Raw genomic sequence first — 24,518 nt, 5'->3', positions numbered from 1 at the left:
TTGTGTAACACACTTGAAAAGACATTGGTTCTTGGCTGGAGGGATGTTGTACAGAAAGGAGCCAAAGGAACGCCTTGCCTGTGGCATTGGCTCAGGGCATAGTTGGAAGTCAGGACCACCTTGGATGATCATTCATGTTTCATTGTGGAGCGAGAGACTATGAGTGTAAATGTGTCCCACTTGAGTGAATTGTGGATATGGATACAGAAAATTGAGGAAAGCCATAATTAATACCTTGTGGATATTTCTCTTTCTGTTCTGTGTTGATCGATTAAATCATGCAAAAAACTCCTAATTATAAGACTCCCCACAGGATGATTTGTGTCTCAGAGCTGACTGCAAATGTCATGGATGAGTGTTTGTGGCACCAGCGATGACTCTTAACTCTGCTGGAGACAGATGGGATTGAACTTTGTATGCAGCTCTTCTTCCAAATAAGCTGCCAGCTGGGCCATCTAAACTAGCGTTGAAGCGATTTATCACTGTGCTGATATTGGCCTTTCAATAAAACTCATGTAGTGGCCAGTCGGTGCCCCACTGAAACTGATATGATAGAGAATAGGACAAGACTTCACTTAATAGCTTTAGAGGTGTCATTCTGGAAAAGCTTTAATTAAACATCCTTCACTGTTCATTAAAGATCAAATATTAATAGTGAGATGACAGGATCATTTGAGAATTCATGGGAGGTATTAAATTTCAGGGAATGGACTGTTGTGGACAAAACCCAGAAGTCTCATCTCCTAACAATTATGTTTACAGTGTATATTACATGCAAATGTACTTCTGAAATAACCATAATTCTACTTGGTGTGTGTGTGTGTGTCTTTTCTCAAATATGTTCTTTAAGGATATGTTCTTGTTCAGAACTGTTAAAAAATGTAGTGTTTCATGTGCAATAAAGGTATTAATGAAGTTAGCAGAAGCTAGTAAATGCTAGTGGGTAGAGAGTCCTGCTCTCATTCAGTCTGACCAATCGCTGCCCTCCAGCTCTGCCCTCTTTCAATTGTTTTTTCGTCTCTGGCTCCAAAAATCCAAGATGTCAACCAGGAAGTAGCAAAATCCTGGTTTCATTTTCTCAGTGCAGAACCCGACCCGTAGTGTCACAGTAGCTACAGCCATCTTTCTCATACAGTCTATGATTCTCACAGGTAAAGAATTTAAAGAATTACCCAGCATAAATTTTCAACCAAAACCAGAAAATCTGAGAGATGTTAACTAAAATAACAATCAGACTATAGACAGGACATGAAATTATGCCTTCTATACAGTGGAAATGTACTAGTATTCAAATTTAGTCAAACATTTAAGTGAAGTTACATTGACATTTTCATATTTAATTCAGTTTTTATGCCCTCATAACTACATGTGCTCTCAGCTGGTACACATGGACTCTGTGGATGCTCATAAATATGCTGGTCCTACCTCCAACTGAGGAGTCAACAAACTAAAGGGTAAATGTAAAGCGTAAAGAATACACATGGCCTTTAAAACAATGTTAGGGTGAGAGCAGTGGTACTTCTCAAGGCCAGGACAGTAAAGGTTGCACACCTCTTTGTTGGCAGAGCCCTCATAGTTCTGACAGTCCCTCAACATGCAGCTCTTCCAGTGGTAGAGCAAAACACCACAAAAGGTTGGGAAATCGCTACTTCTGACCTTTTCTCATCCACTTACGTGTATGTGTGTGCCTGTGTGTGTTGGTGATGTTGATTATTGGCTGTGGGTCATAAGTGCATGTTTAAGGGTGAATGGCCCTCTGAGGTGTGGCTCTGTTGGAAATGTTTCCTTGTGTCAACACTTGGTTAATGAATAACGATAGCTGCTTGACCTTCGCACAAGTTTTCATATAAAAGACAGTGAGGACCCCAAGGACTATGAGTGGTAGATCATGTTTCATTACCAACAAGTAGAAATGCTGTGGTTAACACTCTAAGGCAGGATTTTATAAGTTTGAAAAATTATCTGAGCAATGATCATTTCATTCTCCATTATGAATGGTATAAAAAGTAGAAGTCTTCTCTTCACACTGCAGAATGTGCTGTCTGAAATTGGAGCTTTCACATACAGTCATGGAAAAATGATTAGACCTTGAACTATATTCATTTTGTATATAATTATAATACAACGTTTTTTTTCTACACCGACACATCAGTAAAAGATCATGTTTTACCTTGCTGACATGTTTTGACAACATCTGCTGGCATATATATATATATATATATATATATATATATATATATATTTATATATATGTATATATATGACACACAGGGTGTCCCAAAAATGTATACACCTTTTAGCAGCTGAAAACTAACTAACCTCACACCACTAGACTTCTTTTTATGGGGATACCTAATAGACAAAGTCTATGCAATGAAACCTGCAACAGTCACTGAATTGAGAGCCACCATTGAACGTAAATGCATGCAGATACCAAGGGAATTGTCTCATGATGTGTGCTATTCCATCGCTTCACGTTGTCGGCAGTGTCTGGACCAGAATGGACATCAGTTTGAGAACAGGGGGTGACAAAACAATTGAATGATGTTTGTAAATTGTTTTACATGTTGAAATTTAAACAAATTATAATAAACATCTAGTTTACAATTGTGTGTGTGTGTATACACACACACGCGCACACACACACACACACACAAACACTATGTTTTTCTATCATTGTGGGGACATACCATTGGCTCCCATTCATATCTAACCCCTAACCCTAACCTTAACCCAGACCAAAACAATGGCTAACCCTAAAGAAACGTTTTTGCACTTTTAATTTTTTCAGTAACAACAACATGGCCAAGAAAACACTGTTTAAACTTGTGGGGACCGAAATGAGGTCCCCACAAGTGACATAGTTTTCGGTTTTCCTACAGCTGTGGGGACATTTGGTCCCCACAAGTATAGCCAGCACCTGACCACACACACACACACACACACACACACACACACACACACACACACACACACACACACACACACACACACAAGTAAATAGAAGTAAGTATTTTAAAGAAGTGTTAAAATGTGGGTGCAAGCAGCATCTGCTTTAAAGTGTGTGATTGAAGTTAAATGCTTGGTATGAAATGGTTATTGCACATTAAAATAATTGTTGTCCATCAGTGAGTCTCTGGTTGAAAGCCCGTTCCATAGAACTTGGGCTCATATCCTCATTCTCCACCAGACCACTGACTAAGCCACCGACTATTCAAGCCGGGCCTTGCTTGAATAATTGCCTGTTGATATTTTTTTGATTGGTTACTTGCCTTGTCTGCCTTAGCTGCTCATTCTGACCACACACCTGCTTTTCTCCCTCAACACTGGAATTTCATTCTCATATCCTTTACCGTGTTGCTTGGTCTAGGCTGCCTTTACTCTAATTCTCTGCCAGTTTGTGCCTTGTAGTTAACTTTGACTTCTCCCTGTTGCTTTCCTGGTAGCATTAGCTTTAGTTTCACTTCTGCTCCTATGTTGCTAAGCCTTAGCAAAATTTCTTGCGTGGATGCTTTATTAGCTGAGCATACTTCTCTTGTCAACTCATAAGTCAAGAGGATCTTGTGTCGTATATTTCACTCCTGCTGGCTTGTTTCCTTCAGCAGAGATGTAACTATCTTTTGTTCACTGGCCCTCTGCTAGCTACACTTTCTGTATGTGTCCATTGCTTAACATTGGTCTGACCGCCTAGCCTTTTGTCAAGCTTAGTCTGTCAGTCAGCTTCCCCTTAGCCTACCTTCCTGATTGGCACATTTAACTAGTTCATCTCCTAGTTGTGTTACACATATGTAGAGTCGTAAGTGAACAATGAGACCTGTATTATTGCAAATTCATGTGTGTAATTGATGAGCACAGGTTTTCAGGTTGGGTGTGTAGTATGGAGGTTGCAGAGGAACATCTTCCAACCTTGTCAGTTAGTTCAGAGTTCCCCCTTGGTTCTTGTGGTTTTGCTCTTTTTTTGCTGTTGTTGAATTAAGTCTTGTTTACCTATTCTGTTTTCTGCTCAGGTTAGAGTCCTCATTCTGTGTTGATTTCAATTTCATTCCTTTGTTAACTAAACCTGTTTTAATCTTTTATGTGTCTCTGCCAGATTTTCTATGTCTGCACCTGGGAATGGGAGCACTTGGTGCCAGTTCTCCCCTAAATCCACTGGGCTGCAACCAGCCAAGGGGTGTTACTCTGCCACCATGGGCAAGTCCTCAGAAACAAATCTGATAATAATCAAGCATTTCACAGTAAAATTCGTTTACTCACCAGTCAGGCGGCCTCCTTGTCTGCACAGTTGAATCACATTTCCTCAGCTCAGGACCACAGTTCTTAGCATCCATCCGTTTCTGCCCCAGGGCATCCTTGTCACCAAGTTGTCTTTGATGACAATGAATTCTATGAATATTTGGATTCTTTGATTTTTCTGTATGGTGAATGGAACAGGCCCTGACTGCGGAACTCCTTACCCAAATTCATTTTGAATTTTATTTGCACTCCTGTTTCCCAGCCTGCTTACCCTATACCTGCTCCACAGACTACCACCATCCAGTCTGTTAACTCCCTACGCAATCCAGAGCTAACCAGCTGTCCTCCTAAAATCCCTTCAGTGTCATAATGGGTGATAAGCCTGCAGCTGGTTAGCCATCAAGGACTCATCTGAGTCAGCAAATCTCCAGCCTGCTTAGATCCAGTCCACACCACCACCCAATAGTTCCTCAGATCCTGCCCCCACCCCCAATATCATCTCTGTCGTCCTTTTTTGTTGGATAAAGCACTTGGACTAGACGATTCTCACAGTAATTTCACCAGATTTCTGACCTCACTGTTCCTCAGCACAATGGAGGTCCCACCACTGACTGCTGTAAAGGTCTCGGTCAACCGGTGTATCCTGGTCATCACCAAGGGGGTCAGTGCTATTTCATCTGATTCCCAGCGGGTCAATGCTTTGTCCATCAATGTCAATTCTGGGACTTGCCGAAGTCGGCTGATGACTCTTCTGGAAAAGACACTGCTCCTAAGTCTTCAATGTCAGTTGCCTCCAATGCCCCAAGTTATATCTTCTTGCTTTGTACTTTTATGCACTCCATCTCTTATGTTAAGATATTTGTTGTTTTTTTCTGAGCAATATGTGTCACAAAATTTCTTTTGGGATTATTCTTTTCTTCAGTTGAGACTTGTGTAATGTTGAAAGTGATACAGAAATGTTACTAGGTCCAACCTAGTGAGATTGCTGGCACTACCATCGTGTGCATTCAGTTAAATTGCCATCAGATTCTAATAACATGCTATATGTCTTTTATTGAGTTACACACATGAAGAAGCTCTACAAATTGTTGAAAAAATGCTAGAGGTATAATTTTCCCCACAGCAATTGGCTCACAGTATATCCATCCATTCTCTATACACCGCTTTATCCTCACTAGGGTCGCGAGGGGTGCTGGAGTCTATCCCAGCTGACTCGAGTGAAGGCAGGGGACACCCTGGACAGGTCACCAGTCTGTCACAGGGCTACATATATAGACAAACAATCACACACACATTCACACCTACGGGATATATAGAGTCATCTATTAACCTCAGCATATTTTTGGACTGTGGGAGCAAGCCGGAGTACCCGGAGAAAACCCACGCATGCACAGAGAGAACATGCAAACTCCATGCAGAAAGATCCCAGGCCCAGGCCGGGATTTGAACTGGGGATCTTCTTGCTGCAAGGCGAAAGGGCTAACCACTACCTACTGTGCAGCCCGCTCACAGTATAGCACTACAAAAACAAACAAAAAAAAACAAGCATAAAATAAAATGTTGAAGTTTAATCTCTTGAAATGGATAATATACTAAGAAAGTCTAATAACAATGATTACACATTTTTTGAAGAAAGTGTTGTTCAAGAGGACAGTTAACATCACTTTTTAAACTACCATATACGCTGTGTATACTCTTCATGATATGGCCTCATTTGTTTTGAGGTTTCTCATTATATTTTTCCATTCATTTGCCATTCACATTTCATTTGGAGCCCATGCTCCAGAGGAGACAATACAGCGTTTCTGCACCAATTGCAGGTAATCTTTATTGAAGGCCTGGAAACAATGGCAGACATGGGGAGTTTACATGGTAATAAATGAACAAACTCAGGAGCGATTGACTCCCAGTGTAATACTGTTGAGTTCAATCAAAGTGAGCAAGTAGTACTTTTAGAATAAAGGATGAAATAAGTGGCCAAAAAATGACTGATTCTGAATGGGGCACCAGAAGAAATGGTTACAGAGGACTGCCTCAACAAATTAACAATTTCAAGTACTCAAGAGGCATTTGAACTTGGGTAAAATGCTCAGGGAGAGAAGGAATTTATTCCACCAGTCTCTCATCATGGAACAGTTAGCCAGCTTTAGTGCAATAACTTGTAGAGAGAAAATGAAACCAGACCAGAGAGTAGAAATGCCAAGTTATTGTGGTGCCACTTCTTTGTAGCCTTATTTGGTTCTAAAGTGATCTATGAATGTCTCTACTATGAATGACAACCAATCATTATTGTATTTGCTATCCAAATGCAAAAGCTGCAAAAATGTTTTAAAAAAATTATCTGTCTTTGATCAATAAAAAGATAGATAGACCGGTAATGACCAGTCTGTCTTGAACAAGCTTTGAACTACAGCAGAATAAAGTCATATCATAATGTCATATTATAGTGTTGACAGTTTTCCCAGGGTTAGAGATATACGCAGGATTTTTAAATGCTTACAGATTATTACCTCCGCCAGGAGGTTATGTAATCACCGGAGTTTGTTCGTCTGTCTTTCCGTCCGTCTCTCTCTCTCTCTCTCTCTCTCTGTGTGTGTGTGTGTGTGTGTGTGTGTGTGTGTGTGTGTGTGTGTGTTTGTCTGTTAACAGCATAACTCAAAAAGTCACGGACGGATTTTCACCAAATTTGTACAGGATGTCCAGAAGAGCAAAAGTAACAATCGATTAGATTTTGGAGGTGATCCGGATCACCGTCTGGATCCAGGATTTTTTGAAGGTCGAAGGACAATAGCGAGGGATGGCCGCCAGGCCATCTCTCAATTGTACAGACAGAGGTCGCCGGATCGATCCCAGGCGACGGCTGAATTCCGTGCGGCCGGTTAGGCCTGCCCGAGTGAGTCGGGAACGAAGCGGCGGCGACGCATACGGTACCGTCACGTGCGCGCGCAACGCCACCGTTACGTGTGTGCGGCGGCGGCGCCATCAAAACACTGTGCTGTTACACTGTACATCAGGGGTCACCAACTATATTTGCCAGAGGGCCAGAATTTTACCGGACAGTCACTTTGGGGGCCGGACCCTCAAACAAAAATTAAATAAAAATCGAATTTTGGCATAACATTATTATTTGATGTTTATTTTTTATATTTTTTCCATTTCATTACAAAACTGAAGGCATTTTTAGCCTTTGTGAGTCAGTGCTCCTATCACCTGTACCACAGTCAACCACTAGGAGTGATAGAGATATTTTGCCTCATCTCAAGTCAACTTTATTCACAGAGCACTTGAAAAAGAAACACCGCAGAAGTGACAGGAAAAGGCCTCTTAACACGGGTAAAATGGCACTCTCTAAGGCCACGAAACGAAAAGTTGATGTGGAAAACAGATCCTTTAATAATGACTGGACTGACTGCTTTAATAGTGTGGACCACATGATATTTTCTCTTTGATCCTCACAATTTTGAAATCCAGTCGTGGGCCGGATTGGACGCTTCGGCGGGCCGGATTCGGCCCGCGGGCCGCCAGTTGATGATCACTGCTGTACATGAATGTTATGCTTTGTGCACAATGATCCCGGGCGACGGCCGAATTCCGCGTGGCCGGTTCGGGCTGCCCGAGCGAGTCGGGACCGACGAAACAAAGCGTCGCGCGCAATGCTACCATTATGTGCGTGCGTCAAAACACTGTGCTGTTACACTGTACATGCATGTTATGCTTTGTGCACAAACTGTAAAAACTAAATTAAATCCGTCCATTACGTTTTGGGTTATGCTGTTAACAGACAAACAGACAGACAAACAAACTCCGATTGGTCATCTGTACAATTGAGCGATGGCCTGGCGGAGGTCTGCACTCTCCGAGTGCTTTTCTAGTTTGGATATGTGACCAGAGTCTCCATCATATAAAGCATTGCCTTAAAAGGAAGGGGTCAATCAGTAATTATATTCAGAGGCAATCCATTGAGAACATATTTTGTTGAGTGGACTATGAACTGGTGGACATGAATATAATGAGAAACAAAGTGCTCAATAGCAGCCGATTTATTTGACAGGAAAGACAAGATTGTTCCAAAAGATTGATTAGACATTCCTTGTTGATCATAATCCAAAACATTTGACAGTACAGACCTAACATTTAAATCTCCGTTGTGTGTTACAGTGTGATTTATGGTACAGTGTAAATATACTAATACTTTACAAATAGATGAAATATGTTGGTTTTGATTTCAGATTCGTCTGGTTTGTTAAACAAGTCTGGTGGATGACTTTCAAAGTTAATTCTTGAACCACAAAGGTCAGTTTTCTGAACAGTTATACTACAACCTATTATTCGACTCAAGCCACTCAGTTCAGTTTTCGATCCATTGTTTTGCTTCTATTTCGTTCTCCTTGCTGCTTCCTGTTGGTTTCTCTGCCTCTATGTTGACTGACTGCATTCCACACCTGTCTGGATCCTGGTTCATCGTTCATTCCTTCAGCCACACTACACTCACCCACCGCCTGCATTCCCCTGACCTCTCCACCCAATCTGCTGTCAGCTAAGTTGTTTACTTTCGTGGTTGTGCCTTAAGAGTTTTCGCAGTAATAAAGCATCCTGAAAGTACAGCACTGTGTGGTGTGCTTATTCTTAACATCAGACACAAGCCAATAATAAGAATGTATATTTGCATGTTGTGAAAAATCTGTTTGGCTGCTTTCTTCAAACAATAATCCCAAATATTGTAATTAAACAAATATAATTGGAGAAATTACTTTATGAAATTATTTGATTGGTGGTAATTGCAATGACATGCCTGAGACTTAACACTAATGGCACCTATCTTATCCAGGGCCCAAGCAGCCACAGAATGCAAGTAAAATATATTTTCATGCATTCACACTATTTACAATGTTTACAAATGCGTAAAGCCAAGTCTTGATCTCAGGGTGGTCACAGGCCAAAATAATAACCAAAAGTATCTATTCTACAAAACAAATATACTAAGCTAACCTGTTAGGCACGGCTGGAAGAACCTGAGCAGAGAGCGCACAGAGAGACAGAACTAGATGCCGAATTAAGGGTTTTTAATGTGCAGAAAGGAGTAATTGGGTGACGGGGGAAAACGTGGCAGAGAATCTGGAGGTCCAGAGGGTGAACGAAGAAAACTGGGGAGGGAATGGCGGAGACTGGAGACCAACAGTGGAACAGACGGGGGAAAGTGGAGTAATGGGGCGGCGGTAAGCAGACAGGAGGTCTTGGTTCTTCGGCAGGTGGGTTTGCCAGGCGATCCAAAAGCCAGTGAGCACAACAGGGGTAATCCACAGAGGAGAGAGTTCCAGAAGGTCCAAGGAGGAAACTGAGCCGGGGAGGGCTGGACAGCTGAGGTGACGAACTAGGAACAAGGAAATATTGATTAGAATCAATCACTGAACAAGAAACACTTTCAGCGGCGAGAAGGCAACTAACTGCCGGAGCAGGGTCTACAATCTGGCAGTGGAAGGGTGGAGGGACCAGTCTTTTATGGTAGAGGAGTAATCAGTAGTAATGCCTCTCAGCTGTTCCAGATTCAGTGGGAGAGAGATTGGTAATTGTCTGCAGCTGGGGAGGGCAGTTCTGTGAGCAGAGAGGGAGAGCGAGATGGGGTGAGAGAGGAATCAGGTGGAGGCAGAGGAGGAGGCCCTGATAGTACCCTCCTTCCTACATGCGCCTCCTGGCGCACGCCGGAGCCGACCCGGGTGCTTGCGATGGAAGTCACGGATGAGAGAGGGGTCAATGATCTGCTGTCTGGGAATCCAGGTTCTCTCCTCAGGTCCATAACCTTCCCAGTCCACGAGGTATTGGAGGCCCCTGCCACGGCGTCGGACGTCCAAAAGGCGGCGGACATTGTAAATGGGTTCACCGTCCATCAAGCGGGGGGGCCGGAGCATGGGGGGTGAGGGGGGACTCTATGACGGGCTTGATTTGAGAGACATGGAAGGTAGGGTGAATCCTCATTGAACGGGGCAGGTTTAAACGGACAGCGAAGGGATTTATGATGCGCTCGATCTCAAAAGGGTCGATGTAGCGGGGCGAGCTTGCAAGAGGGAACTCGGAGGGGTAAATCCTTGGCACGGAGCCATACTTGTTGTCCTGAAGCGTAGATGGGGGCGCTTGTGCAGTCTTTGTTAGTCTGGTCCTGCATTTTTCGGGTGGTGCGGGTCCGACGCCAGGTGCGAGCGCACCGATGGAGATGGGCAGCTATGGAGGGAGCCACTATTTCTTCCTCCAATTCCGGAAACAGGGGAGGTTGATAACCGTGCTGGCAGTGGAAGGGTGACAGTCCTGTAGCGGTGTTGGGGAGTGTATTATGAGCATATTCCTCCTAGAGGAGTTGGGAGCTCCAGGAACTAGGGTTTTCTGATGGATTGCACCAGAGGGCGGCCTCCATTTCCTGATTTAGCCACTCCGTCTGGCCATTACTCTGGGGGTGGAATCCGAAGGAGAGAATGACCCTGGCCCCAAGTGCAGAACAGAAGGCACGCCAAACTTGGGAGGTGAATTCAGGTCCTCAATCTGAAACGACATCCACAGGGATTCCGTGGGCCTGGAATACATGGGTTACCAGGAGGTCAGCCATCTCTCTGGTGGATGGCAGCTTGGGCAAGGGAATAAGGTGAGCAGCTTTGGAAAAATGATCAATAATGGAGAGGATTACTGTATTTCCTTAGGAGGAGGGTAGACCAGTAACAAAGTCCAGAGCAATGTGGGACCAGGGTCGTCTCGGGATAGGTAGTGGGTTCAGAAGTCCAGCGCTGGGGTGAGTGGAGGTCTTATTCCTGGCACAGACGGAGCAGGCAGCCATGAATTTCCTGGTATCCGCATTCATGGTAGGCCACCAAAACCTCCGGCGCAAAACCACTAGTGTCCAGGAGGCCCCTGGGTGGCTGGAGAACTGGCTGGAGTGGGCCCATTGTAGAACCGGCGTTCGGGTGGCATGAGGCACGAACAGGCGACCTGGGGGGCCTCCTTCAGGGTCTGGCTGGTTCTCCTGGGCCTGACGGACGGATGCCTCGATGTCCCAAGTTAGACAGGCCAGATAACTGGAGGATAAGATGGGTGTGGCAGACTTTACGTCTTGTTCTTTTGAATATATGCGGGATAGTGCATCAGGTTTGACGTTTCTGGAGCCGTGGCGGTAAGACAAGGTGAAGTCAAACTATGCTGTCCTCACTCTGAAGCATCTACTTTTTCACCAACTAGACAGCGAGTTAACGACGCTTCAAATAATCAGACTTGGTTTCTTTTTGCTGATTTATTTGTAGACTGGCCTCAAACCATTGCCCTCTTAAGACCGTCGTAAAACTAGGAAAAATACAACAAAAAATGTGTGTTAGCTAAACACATGGGAGGTTAGCTTAGGCTAATTACAAGCTATGTCACACTACTGTGAATATTTTAGCCAGAACTTCACATAAAACAAAAATAAAACACATATCTTTCACAAATCACATCATACTCATGGACAAATCTTGTCCTAGGCACAATATGTGAGGTTTAACATCAGCAGTTTCACACATGGACACAGGTTGACATTTGCGTGCAGCCATCTTGAATTTGCTCTCAAAACAAGTTCACACTGCAACCACTAGATGGAGGTAAAGCACTGCATATACAACCTGTGCTGCTTACTCAAACTTATTACAAAGGGCAGAATACAAACCGATCAAAGAAGAGAGCCCACCTGGCCTGTCGGGGGTTCAGTCGCTTGGCTGTTCGGACGTATTCGAGGTTCTTATGGTCAGTCCAGACTAGAAATGGTTGGTCGGCCCCCTCCAGCCAGTGTCTCCACTCCTCCAACGCTAACTTCACTGCCAGCAGCTCTCTGTTTCCGACGTCATAATTCCTTTCCGGAGCCGTGAGTTTTTTGGAAAAAAAAGCGCAGGGGTGGAGCTTCCCATCTCCGTCGGCTCGCTGAGAAAGCACCGCCCCCACTCCGGTGTCTGATACGTCCACTTCCACAATGAATTGTCGACTGGGGTCTGGCTGGATGAGGATAGGAGCCGTGGTGAAGCGGGCTTTTAGTTCCTGGAATGCGGATTGTGCCTCTGGAGTCCAGCAGAAACGCTTGGAGGTGGAGGTTAGTGCCGTCAGGGGCGTGGCTATCTGGCTGTAGCCTTTGATGAAGCGGCGGTAAAAATGAGCGAATCCCAGGAACCGCTGGAGCTGACAGCGGTCCTCGGGCTCCGGCCAGCTCTCCACTGCCTTAACCTTGGTCGGGTCCATCCTGATTTCCCCTGCAGCGATGATGTAGCCCAGGAAGGACACCGTCGGCACATGGAATTCACATTTCTCAGCTTTCACAAACAGGTGATTCTGCAGGAGGCGCTCTCGGACCTGGCGGACATGCCGATGGTGCTCCTCTTCGCTGCGGGAGAAAATCAGGATGTTGTCCAGATAAACAAAGACGAATCGGTGGAGGAAATCTTGGAGGACATCATTCACCAGGTGTTGAAAGATGGCAGGAGCGTTGGTCAGGCCAAAGGGTATTACCAAGTATTCAAAATGGCCGAGAGGGGTGTTGAAAGCGATTTTCCATTCATCTCCTTGTTTAATTCTGACCAGATGATAAGCGTTTCGTAGGTCGAGTTTAGTAAAGATGGTGGCACCATGCAGGGGGGCGAAGGCGGAGTTAATGAGAGGAAGTGGATATTTATTGCGAATGGTGATCTTATTCATACCTCGATAGTCGATGCAGGGGCGGAGTCCACCATCTCTTTTCAAAACAAAGAAAAATCCAGCCCCGACGGGTGAGGTTGATGGACGGATTAGTCCGGCGGCCAAGGAGTCCCGAATATATTCCTCCATGGCTGAATATTCAGATCTAGACAGGTTATACAGTTTTCCACTGGGCAGGTTAGCATCCTTTATTAGTTCAATGGCACAGTCATAGGGCCGGTGTGGGGGAAGTGACAGGGCCTTATCCTTATCAAACACGGGCGAGATCGTGATATTCAGCAGGGATTTTGGTGAGGTCTAACGGCTGAGCTAGGACTTCAGGACTCGGTTCTCCGGGGGCCGGAGCTGAGAGGAGACAGGTTTCATGACAGCCACGGGACCAGGTTAGAATTTTGCCCTGTTTCCAGTCAATGTGGGGGTTGTGGGACTGGAGCCAGGGATAGCCAAGAACCAGAGGAGTGTGAAGATGAGGAAGAATGCAGAAGGTAAGTCATTCTCTATGATTAACTGAGATGAGGACGTGATGGGGATGATCTGATGGTGAAAACGGGCCAGTAGCTGTCCATTCAGAGCCCGGGCAGAGAGCGGGTGGACGAGCGGTTCCGTGGGAATGCGTAGTTGGTGAACCAGCGCCTCATTGATGAAATTTCCTTTGGCTCCACAATCCACTAGGGCCGAGAGCGAGAGCTGCTGATCCTCCCAGGATAAGATGGTTGGAGGAGGTGATGGAGGTTTGGCTCACCAATAATCCTCCAGTTACTGGCGAGCCCTGGCTTTTGGTGGTTTTGCAGGGCAGTCGGCCGCGTAATGACCAACCTCTCCGCAGTACAGACAAGCATGTCTCCTCCTTTGGGCTTTTTCTTCTTCGGAGAGGTGGGCCCAGCCCAACTGCATCAGTTCCTCTTCTGGTTGGGGTTTGTAAGGCGGCGTCATTCCATCCGCTCTCCACCGCCAGGGTACGGAATTCCACCATGTATTCAGCAGCGCTGCGCCCTCCTTGTCGCAGCGAATCAAGTCATTTTCCTGCTTCATTTCCACGGACCGGGTGGTCAAACACCTTCCTCATTTCTTCCACGAAATCCAGGTACGAGTTGCATATCGGGTTTTGGGCTGCCCAAACCGTTGATCCCCAGTCTCGTGCCGCTCCCGTGAGGAGGCTCAAAATAAAAGCGACTCGAGACGTATCAGTACTGTAAGTGAGGGGTTGGAGTTCAAAAACCAAAGACGTCTGCATTAGAAAAGCCCGGCAGGCGCCTTGGTCTCCCCCGTAGTGTTCGGGAGTGGGAACATAAGGTTCCCTGGCGATAGGCAAAGGGGAATTTACCGTAATCAGAGCAGGAATAGGTGCAGGTGGCGGAGGAACAGCTGGAGGAGGTGCAGCGGTGATCTGAGCTAAAGCGGCGGCAACCGAATTCATTTGATCAGTGAGTGCATTTAATTAGGTGCAGATTTCCTGATTCAAATTGGTAAGATCCAAGGGCGTCAGTTTGTTTTTAAAAGTGTGGGGGATGGAGACCACAGCACTTTGAGAAAATGTCGAAGAACTGCGGCAAAATGCCTCAAAAGCTGGGCTCGAACTCACAACCACCGCACCAAAGGCGGTAGCTCAAGCTGTTCAGCTATCGGTACATACGCGTAGAGGGGTCTGTGGGCCCCTATAATACTAATTCTCCCGGGCCGAAATTTTGCCCCTGCACGCCTCTGGTCGGAGCTTCCACTTGGCACAGGCACAAATTTAGCATCTGCGCGTTTTTTTGTTTTTTTTAACCTCACGGAGGTGTGCTGCGTGTCTGTGCAACTCTCGGCCGAGTGTGGATGGTGCGTTCAGGAGCGTCGGAATTTTGTATACTACTGAAAATAACTGGGTTTACAACAGCTTACATGTGAAGAATTTGAATGTGTTGGAGACAAAATGACCCCTGACAAAAAGTGGTGGGGACACGTCCCCACCGTCCCCCCCTAAACTGACGCCTATGGTAAGATCTCTCAATGTCTGACGATACTGGCCAAGCAGCACTCCCTGGCTGGTTACAGCCTGGAGTATTTTGGGAGGGGTTGCCGGGAGCCAGATTCGTCCCTGTGTGATCTCCGGGTTCATGTTTTTATGGCCCGATCGTACTGTTAGGCACGGGTGGAAGAACCTGAGCAGAGAGCGCACAGAGAGACAGAACTAGATGCCGAATTAAGGGTTTTTAATGTGCAGAAAGGAGTAATCGGGTGACGGGGGAAAACGTGGCAGAGAATCTGGAGGTCCAGAGGGTGAACGAAGAAAACTGGGGAGGGAATGGCAGAGACTGGAGACCAGCGGTGGAACAGACGGTGGGAAGTGGAGTAATGGGGCGGCGGTAAGCAGACAGGAGGTCTTGGTTCTTCGGCGGGTGGGTTTGCCAGGCGATCCAGAAGCCAGTGAGCACAACAGGGGTAATCCACAGAGGAGAGAGTTCCAGAAGGTCCAAGGAGGAAACTGAGCCGGGGAGGGCTGGGCAGCTGACACGCGGAACTAGAATCAAGGAAATATTGATTCTAGGTCCAAGGAGGAAACTGAGCCGGGGAGGGCTGGGCAGCTGACACGCGGAACTAGAATCAAGGAAATATTGATTAGAATCAATCACTGAACAAGAAACATTTTCAGCGGTGAGAAGGCAACTAACTGCCGGAGCAGAGTCTACGATCTGGCAGTGGAAGGGTGGAGGGACCAGTCTTTTATGGTAGAGGAGTAATCAGTAGTAATGCCTCTCAGCTGTTCCAGATTCAGTGGGAGGGAGATTGGTAATTCTCTGCAGCTGGGGAGGGCGGTTCTGTGAGCAGAGAGGGAGAGCGAGATGGGGAGAGAGAGGAATCAGGTGGAGGCAGAGGGGGAGGCCCTGACATAACCTAACCAAAAGCAACAAACCGAAATACAGTGCCTTGTGAAAGTATTCAGCCCCCTTGAAGTTTTCAACCTTTCACCACATTTCAGGCTTCAAACATAAAGACATAAAATTTTAATTTTTTGTCAAGAATCAACAACAAGTGGGACACAATCGTGAAGTGGAACAAAATTTAATGGATATTTTAAACTTTTTTAACAAATAAAAACCTGAAAAGTGGGGCGTGCAATATTATTCGGCCCCCTTGCATTAATACTTTGTAGCGCCACCTTTTGCTGCAATTACAGCTGCAAGTCGCTTGGGGTATGTCTCTATCAGTTTTGCACATCGAGAGACTGAAATTCTTGCCCATTCTTCCTTGCAAAACAGCTCGAGCTCAGTAAGGTTGGATGGAGAGCGTTTGTGAACAGCAGTCTTCAGCTCTGCCCACAGATTCTCCATTGGATTCAGGTCTGAACTTTGACTTGGCCATTCTAACACCTGGATACGTTTATTTGTGAACCATTCCATTGTAGATTTGGCTTTATGTTTTGGATCATTGTCCTGTTGGAAGATAAATCTCCGTCCCAGTCTCAGGTCTTTTGCAGACTCCAACAGGTTTTCTTCCAGAATGGTCCTGTATTTGGCTCCATTCATCTTCCCATCAGTTTTAACCATCTTCCCTGTCCCTGCTGAAGAAAAGCAGGCCCAAACCATGAGGCTGCCACCACCATGTTTGACAGTGGGGATGGTGTGTTCAGGGTGATGAGCTGTGTTGCTTTTACGCCAAACATATCATTTTGCATTGTGGCCAAAAAGTTGGATTTTGGTTTCATCTGACCAGAGCACCTTCTTCCACATGTTTGGTGTGTCTCCCAGGTGGCTTGTGGCAAACTTCAAACGAGACTCTCCCACCTCAGCTGTAGATCTCTGCAGTTCATCCAGAGTGATCATGGGCCTCTTGGCTGCATCTCTGATCAGTCTTCTCCTTGTTGTTCCTTGTTCCAGGTGAAAGTTTAGAGGGACGGCCGGGTCTTGGTAGATTTGCAGTGGTCTGATACTCCTTCCATTTCAATATGATTGCTTGCACAGTGCTCCTTGAGATGTTTAATGCTTGGGAAATCTTTTTGTATCCAAATCCGGCTTTAAACTTCTCCACAACAGTATCTCGGACCTGCCTGGTGTGTTCCTTGGTCTTCTTGATGCGCTCTGCACTTTAAACAGAACCCTGAGACTATCACAGAGCAGGTGCATTTATACGGAGACTTGATTACACACAGGTGGATTCTATTTATCATCATCAGTCATTTAGGACAACATTGGATCATTTAGAGATCCTCACTGAACTTCTGGAGTGAGTTTGCTGCACTGAAAGTAAAGGGGCCGAATAATATTACACACCCCACTTTTCAGTTTTTTATTTGTTAAAAAAGTTTAAAATATCCAATAAATTTCATTCCACTTCACGATTGTGTCCCAATTGTTGTTGATTCTTGACAAAAAAATTAAAATTTTATATCTTTATGTTTGAAGCCTGAAATGTGGTGAAAGGTTGAAAAGTTCAAGGGGGCCGAATACTTTCGCAAGGCACTGTAAAATCGAAAGCCTTTGTCACTAACAAAACAGGAGAAAATTGTAAAAATAAAATTGGCTGTCTATCCTTAAGAACTCTTACAAGACTGAAAAACAGAACTGCATTCATTATGCTAGTTTGGTCATTTGGAAGGTGAGGTGGATAGGCAGCAGTTTCCCAGCACCGATGGCCACACCATTTGGTTCCCATATAGTTCACCGTCAGCTGCCTGGGGACTAATCACCTGCTGGCTGACGGGTTGACAACCAGTCGCAGGATGGCAAGGACATACTTCAATTTGCATCTGCGCACCCTCACCTGGCACACATCTGCTGATTCACACAGTGAGAAAACCCAGAAGGAAAACAAAATATGGGCGCAGTTGTAACAGTTTTTTTAATTCAAATTGAAAGTCTTAGTTGAAGTCACTCCAGATTGCCAAGTTTTAAATCCCACAGATGAGAGCTACAGGGGTTAATAACTATTTTATTTATCATCTCAATTTTATTTTATTTTTATTTACAGTTTTTTTCGATTGCTAACACGCATTGGTCGAAACTGAAGTCCCATGTTCAAAACTCTTAACCCAGTCTGCAAAACAGCAGTCCATGTGGACTGAACTGTGAATCATTTTCCATTGCTTTCACACAAAATGCATTCAGTGACCACAGTCACCAAAATTCATGAATTCTTTTCTCAGTTTCTAGTTCACCACCTGCAAAACACTAGACTTTTACAGCACATTTTTCAAATGCTAACACACTTTGTTCAGAACAGGTAGAACCACAATCAAAACAGAATGATGGGGGAAAAAACATGGGGAATTTCTGCTGCAGCCACATTGAAATCTATGGAAAATCATATCAAAATATTGACAATAAAAATAAATTAAAAAAAATTATGTAATTCCAAATACAGCTGAGTGTAGTTGTCAGCTGAAAACCGATTCAGGTGATCTGTGTTTGGCCTCATCAGAAACCATATAGAAGGAGACACTCAAAAAGGTTCTACCCACAGTGCATCGCGAGAGAAGACATCAGATGTGTTGTGGATGGAAACGTGGCCAAATGCAGACGACAGGTTGTGAATGTTACAGTATACATGTACATGTTGTTGGTTTTTGACTTTTATCTCTTGATTTCTATTCTGCCCCCTGAATTCTGCATTTTTTTGTTTACAGTAAACTTTCTATTTTTGTAATGTCCCAAAGTACCGATGCAAAGGCACAGAGAAAATACGTCAATGTTGTTGAAGTGAACTGCTGCATTCCCGATTCATTATTGTTGCAATATATTACAATAATTTAGAAAACTCAAAGTGCAAAGATCTTATTTTATAATAAAATACTGATTTATCTAAAAAGAAATCATTCAAACTTGAAAGATTACAATTTATTTCATGTAATGCTCTCTGTTGTTAGTATTTTGCAGTTCAGTGTCCTAAGACTGACAGCGTTTGTTTCCAAAGTGAGACTATTTGCTGGTGTTGTGGTTGAATGAGCTTATTTTGAGACATGTATGAAGTGTTTTGTTGGTGAGAAACAGTTTTGGGGACAAGATTTACTGTTTAGCTGAGATACATGATGGAAATGCAGGTTGTGTTAAGAGTTTTGAACATGTGACTTCAGTTTGGACCAATGCGTGTTAGCAATAGAAAAAAACTGTAATCACACAGGAAATAAATAATGGATTATTCTGCTTCTTTAAAGGCAGGTTCATGGCAATATAAAAAAAAGTATACATAGTGCATTTTTGAGGCAGTAAATTAAAAGGAAAACAGTCGTTTTCCAACTATGAGCAGTCATTTACAATTACAATGTAGATTCAACATCCTGCACCCCCCCATCTGATTGTTCAAAAGTTGACTTTGTGTCATCACTGTTTCCAGTAAGTCCAGTGAAGTAGAGCAGAAGGACAGACATTGTCGAACAAGGTTACAAGGCCTTGGGCGACAGGATCGCAGCAGGGCCACATAGCAGATAGTATTGATAAAATAGGGAATATGATCACCTTCAGTCTCTGCTTTTTCATTTGAGGAAGAGACGGCTGGGGAAGTAGAGAAGTCAGAGGGAAGACAAAGGGAATGTGTAAGGGATCCTTCTGGTCTTTTAGCATCTCACTATATCCTCCTGTTGTCTGCCTTTCCAATCAGTGCAGCAGCGACAGCCACCCTGTCTTACTCCAGCTTGGCTCCCACTTCACAGCCTATTGATGGGAGTTTTGGGAAGCCCATCCCAGCACTTTCTCATCTGCAACTGGAGTCAGACCGTCTGTCCAGTTATTATCCAAAAATGGGACATCCTGAGTTGAATCTGAGGAGGTAGTTTGTGTATCATAACAACTAACTGCTACAGTTCTGATACTTCAGGTGAAGACTTTGAAAGTGGAACCAGATTTTTAACCAGACAGATCAATGTTGTCTATTGAACTTAATGGTACTGAGGCAAATGTGTGGTATACCTCTCTGTCTGCAAAGACATGCATGTGCACAAACAGCTTGTTATCCGATTTACTAATAAGCATCCATACTCCGCATTAGTTCTCAACTTTTAAAGCATCTTGAGGTGTTTTTATTGCAGTTTTCACTAATCACATTGCAGTAACAAAAACATTTATTTTCATGTGTCTCTTTCGTGTAGCTTGGGACTAGAGATTCAGACAGAAAGCAGTTCTACATTAAACTACAGTTTTTTTTCTATTGCTAACAAGCATTGGTCCAAACTGAAGTCACATGTTCAAAACTCTTAACACAGTCTGCATTTCCATCATGCATCTCAGCTAAACAGTTAATTTCATCCCCAAAACGGTTTCTCACCAACAAAATACTTCATTCATGTTACAAAATAAGCTCATTCAACCACAACACTAGCAAATAGTCTCACTTGGGAAACAAACACGGTCATTCTGAGCACACTGAACCACAAAATACTAACAACAGAGAGCAGTACATGAAATAAAGTTTAGTCTTTCAAGTTTGAATGATTTCTTTTTAGATAAATCAGTATTTTATCATAAAATAAGATCTTTACATTTGAATGTTCTAAATTATTGTGATATATTGCAACAAGAATGAATCAGGAATGCAGCAATTTACTTCAACAACATTGATGTATTTTCTCTGTGCGTTTGCATAGGGATTTTGAGACCTTAAAAAAATATGTTTACTGTCAATAAAAAAAAATGCAGAATTCATAACTCAGGGAGCAGAATAGAAATCAAGAGATAAAACTCAAAAAACAACACCATGTACAAAATATTGACAATAAAAATAAATAAAAATATTATGTAATTTCAAACACAGCAGAGTGTAGTTGTCAGCTGAAAATTGATGATGGTTTGCTTTTACATAAGCCTCTCATTGGCCCATACAACACAGACAGACTCATTTCTTTTTTATATGACCTCCATATTCAACTTATGCCAGCAGTGGAGATTGGTCGAAGGGCAATAAATACTACATTTGTTGTTGTGTGGAACAATGTAGCATTCAAAATGTTACAGTATACACTGTAACATTCACACCCTGTCGTCTGCATTTGGCCACATGTTTCCATTCACGTCACATCTGATCACATCTTCTCTGATGCACTGTGGGTAGAACCTTTTTGAGTGTCTGATCCACCCCTGGCAGGCCTCAGGAGAAATATCTCCACACCCAGCATTCATTGCATCCAGCAAGGAGAGCTGGTTGTGTGGAAAGTGATCATAAACTTTCTTCTGTGGGGTTCAAGAAGGGTGAGTATGGAGGTAAAAACAGCACAGACATCCTAAGCTGTGCAATGAACCACACAGTCACTGCAGCAGAGTGGTGGAATGCTACATTGTTCCACACAACAACAAATGTAGTATTTATTGCCCTTCGACCAATCTCCACTGCTGGCATAAGTTAAATATGGAGGTCATATAAAAAAGAAATGAGTCTGTCTGTGTTGTATGGGCCAATGAGAGGCTTATGTAAAAGCAAACCATCATCAATTTTCAGCTGACAACTACACTCTGCTGTGTTTGAAATTACATAATATTTTTATTTATTTTTATTGTCAATATTTTGACATGGTTTTCCATAGATTTCAATGTGGCTGCAGCAAAAATTCCCCGTGTTTTCCCCCATCATTCTGCTTTGATTGTGGTTTTAACAATTTTGAACATAGTGTGTTAGCATTTGAACAATGTGCTGTAAAAGTCTAGTGTTTTGTAGGTGGTGAACTAGAAACTGAGAAAAGAGTTCATAAATTTTGGTGACTGTGGTCACTGAATGCATTTTGTGTGAAAACAATGGAAAATGATTCACAGTTCAGTCCACATGGACTTCTGTTTTGCAGACTGTTAAGAGTTTTGAACATGTGACTTCAGTTTCGACCAATGTGTGTTAGCAATCGAAAAAAACTGTAATAATAATATAGTATAGATGAACATGTAAATATGGAAACAAGTTTTATATTAATCTGGTATCCTGCCTTTTCCAATTAGTTTGATTGAGCCACAGGTTGCTGTTCTTTGACATTTCCTGCGTTGAATTGTGGTTGCTGTTGTCTGCCGAGCATGCACAGAGGGTGCGTAGAGAACTGGTACAGTGTTGTTGGAAGTGGTGCAGAGTTTTGTCGAGAAAAAGTTTTTGACCGTGCAACATTAAACGAACATGGAAAGGTAGTGTAGCTTCAATGTAAATGTAGAATTGAATTAAGGTATTGTGGATCTGGTAGTGGACCAGAAGACGTTTTTATTTTGTAAGGCCTATTTTGTTCATCCATCCATCCATCCATCCTCTATACACCGCTTTATCCTCATTAGGGTCGCGGGGGGTGCTGGAGCCTATCCCAGCTGACTCGGGCGAAGGCAGGGGACACCCAGGACAGGTCGCCAGTCTGTCACAGGGCTACATATACAGACGAACAATCACACTCGCATTCACACCTACGGACAATTTAGAGTACTCAATGAACCTCAGCATGTTTTTGGACTGTGGGAGGAAGCCGGAGTACCCGGAGAAAACCCACGCATGCTCAGGGAGAACATGCAAACTCCATGCAGAAAGATCCCAGGCCCAGACCGGGATTCGAACCAGGGATCTTCTTGCTGCAAGGCGAAAGTGCTAATCACTACGCCACTGAGCAGCCCTATTTTGTTCATTGTGGAATAAATCATCGTTCAAGCTCAACTCGTCTGGATTTTTGGAAGCACACGTCCAAACACAACCCCTGCCAACTATGTGGCTTTAAACAGGAAACGGCCACAACACTATGAAAGCATAGAATATGTACAATATGAACGGTTGCTATGTGTGGGTTTCTTCTCTTTTCACTTGGTGTTACAAGGCACATCAGCTTGGTGCTGTAAGGTTCAGATGACCCCTAGCTTACATATGTTCTGGTGGATGGAGGGAATCATACAGCAGATACTGGTCCATGTGTGTAGATTTTCTGTAGACTTTAGTGTTGAGACTTCCATAGTCATGGGAAGTCAGAGACCCAAGCATACACAGAAAACACTGCGGACCAAGATTAAATACAAAAGAGTTTATTTTGCAAAGTATGGTTAACAGGGGGAATGTGTATGGGAGGACGGGACTGGAAACAACAAACAAGGAAAGGGAAGAGGCTGGATAAAATTACTGAGTAAGGGATACTAAATGAGACACATCAAAATGGATTAGTGTAGTGGACACAGCTTGGCCTTCTTTGGAATGCCAAGGAAGAGGTCAAGCCAGATAATAACCTCCCTTTTTGTCGAGATTCTGGACCTAAACCCATCATAAAACTGCAATCTTGGATACTAAACAGAATGGAGAAATCTGGCCTCCAGAGACGTTCCACCTTCACCAGCTCCCAGTCCAGCCTCCAGAGAGGTCCCGCTGTCGCCGCCAGCCTCCCAAGGGCATCTGCCTCCTTCGTCGCTGGACTTGCGAGGGGTTCTGCCTCAGCTGCCATAGTTCACAGCCTCCCGTCCTGTGGAGCTATGAATTTTTGTTTTTGGAGTAATTTCAGGGCCACCTCTAGAGTGGCCCCATTGGCCCTAGGAACTGTATGTTTTTTGACTGTTTCTGGTTTTACCTGGTCCATTTTGTTTTTGTTTTTTGACTTGTTAGTCCACTATGCCTTAGAGTTGCCCCCCATCTCAAGGGATGTCCGTGGGCACCCTGATGGGCCACTTGGTGTGCCAGGAGGTGTACGTAGGTTGTGGGGGAGGGGAGTACTGTCAGGACCCCTGCCTAGCCTCTCCCTGGCTTCTGCATCAGCCCCCACCTGACCTCCTGTTACCTCCCTCTTCCCCCCATTCTTTTGTTGTACCTCTTTTCCTCTCTTTTTCTGTTTTTCCTTTCTCTCCCCTCACTGCTCTGTACTTTCCTGTCTGTGCCACTCTCCTCCAGCTGTAACTAATCATTAGTTAGATCACTAGGAACTCCAGATAGCTGTGGATCAGAACACCTGCCTCATCACCAACTCCATAAGACCCGGCTTGTCACTCCATTCCCTGCCAGATCATAGGGTTGCATTTTTTTTTTAAACAAATTCTCTGGTTGTTCTGTTGCTCATAACCGTTTGCTCTGCCTGCAGTTCCACGGCCGCACTCTCCGGTATGGTCCTGCTCCGTCGAGCCACCACAGCAGCTCTCCTCCCCCTGCCGTCCAAAGAGGACTTGGAGCCCTGTGTTCTGGGGCCTGTTTCACGAAGCAGGTTCAGTGAAAACTCTGAGTTTGTTAACCCTGACATGAGGGAAACTCAGAGTTTTCCGTTTCACGAAGCGAGGTAACTCAACCCTGACACAGAGGGGTAACTCTAGCCTGTTTCACAAAGAGGGGTAACTTAAACTCTCGGTCAGTTACCGCAGTAACAGACTCTATGACTCTAACCTGCTCGCCAGCAGGTTTATCTGAGAAAACCTTGAGTTTCTCTCTGTCTCTACCCTCTTTCAGCCACACACGCTGTTTCATTTCCTCATTCATTCAGTCAGTAAGCGAGCGAGTTTTGGCGTAGAACAGCTTTTATTAACGATCCAGTAGATAAAGGAGCAGCATTACTGCACAGATAATTAAATATTCGTCGGTAGATTGTTATCAGACCGAGCATAAATGTTCTCGCATTTCCGGACAATTATCTGTTTGAGCGGTACCGTTTTGTAATCGTTTCAAGTCTATAATCTACATAAACAACCTAATCCACCCTTACATTT

The sequence above is a fragment of the Acanthochromis polyacanthus genome, chromosome 1 (genome assembly GCF_021347895.1).
Source record: "Acanthochromis polyacanthus isolate Apoly-LR-REF ecotype Palm Island chromosome 1, KAUST_Apoly_ChrSc, whole genome shotgun sequence".
NCBI classification, from domain to species: Eukaryota; Metazoa; Chordata; class Actinopteri; family Pomacentridae; genus Acanthochromis; species Acanthochromis polyacanthus.
This window is presented reverse-complemented; position numbering follows the sequence as displayed.